The sequence below is a fragment of the Arachis stenosperma genome, chromosome 7 (assembly GCF_014773155.1).
Source record: "Arachis stenosperma cultivar V10309 chromosome 7, arast.V10309.gnm1.PFL2, whole genome shotgun sequence".
Classification (NCBI taxonomy): Eukaryota; Viridiplantae; Streptophyta; class Magnoliopsida; order Fabales; family Fabaceae; genus Arachis; species Arachis stenosperma.
In genome coordinates this window covers 80,449,921-80,451,182 of record NC_080383.1, presented here as the reverse complement: position 1 = coordinate 80,451,182, position 1,262 = coordinate 80,449,921, and the positions used below count along the sequence as shown (strand labels likewise).

The following is a 1,262-nucleotide window of genomic DNA, read 5'->3' as shown; positions in this document are numbered from 1 at the left end:
AATTTTAAAATAAAAGGATTTTGTAACAAAAAAATGGGCCGTTGCAATATGTCCTGTTATAAAAAGTTTTTGTAACAAAAAAAGGAACCGTTACAATTCAAAATAATATTTTGTAACAAATTTTTCTAATACAAAATACCAAAAGTCATTACAAAAGTGATAACAATATTTGACCTTTAAAATATTTTTCGTAACAATTTAAATTTTTGTGTCATAATATTTTGTTACAAAATACTACTTACTTTTGTAACATTTTTTATTCTTAGTTACAAAAATAAAAAGTTCATTTTAAAACATTTAAGTAAATAATTGATATATCAATTAATTTTTTAAACATGCTAACTTAACATTTATATAATATATAATCATATAGATAATTAGAATATCTTACATGTCATTAAGATTCTTTTACAATAAAATAAGTTCTAGAAATTCAACTAAACACAACTTTTCCTAACATAAAATTGTATCATATCAAATTTATAATTCTTGACTCTTCTAGCATATTTCAGTCAAGTTGGCATCAATTTTGTACCCCTGAAAATATGAACAATGAAAACCAAAATTAAAAAATAACACATAACACTATCTTCATCAAAGTAAAAATTAAGTTAGAACTTACAAGTTAAAATTAACTAATTCTTTAAAAATCTATTCTTAAAGTTTAAAAATAGCCAATTAAAAATGTAAATTATCAAGAATTAACAATTCAATATATAAACTCAGGCTAATTAATCATACTTCAATTCATTGAATTTACATAAGTATCAATTGTAAACAATCACTATCAATTGTCAATTCATTAAATCATAATTCAAATGAATGCAGCTTCACCAAGTAAGTTCTCCCTGTAAACAGGGTCTTGGCTCCACAACACCTCAAATAGTTAGGTTGAATCATCACAGGTTATGGTTGGCACTCAATTAACATGCATTAACAACTTAAAAAATAATAAATGCAGAAAGGCTCAGAAATATAACAGCTTCATCAATCACAATATTTTTAGAAGCAGAATTGGCATTTGAAGCTGAATTATTATCCTCATAGCTAACCAGAAATACATCAAGCAAAAAACCCAAAATCAAATGTTTATTAAATCAGAACTCAACGTTTGGATAAAAGATTTATTTCCATAGAAGTCATTACTTAAAGTATTTTATCAACATCCTTCAGAATATCGACTACAACTGCATGCATGTCCTCCCTACTAGGTTCCTTCTTGGATTTCTTACTACTTTTTCCTTTTCCTAACTTATGTCCCA

The 1,262-nt window shown here is 25.2% G+C and overlaps 2 non-coding genes across 2 annotated transcripts; both read right to left on the bottom strand.

The window, feature by feature from the left end:
* Window positions 1-796: 796 nt before the first annotated feature.
* On the bottom strand, window positions 797-907 carry LOC130942741 (small nucleolar RNA Z278). The gene has a single exon (XR_009071299.1). It is a non-coding gene; the product is annotated as a small nucleolar RNA Z278 (small nucleolar RNA).
* A 53-nt stretch (window positions 908-960) lies between these two features.
* On the bottom strand, window positions 961-1,053 carry LOC130942736 (small nucleolar RNA Z223). The gene has a single exon (XR_009071295.1). It is a non-coding gene; the product is annotated as a small nucleolar RNA Z223 (small nucleolar RNA).
* Between the last annotated feature and the right edge of the window lie 209 nt (window positions 1,054-1,262).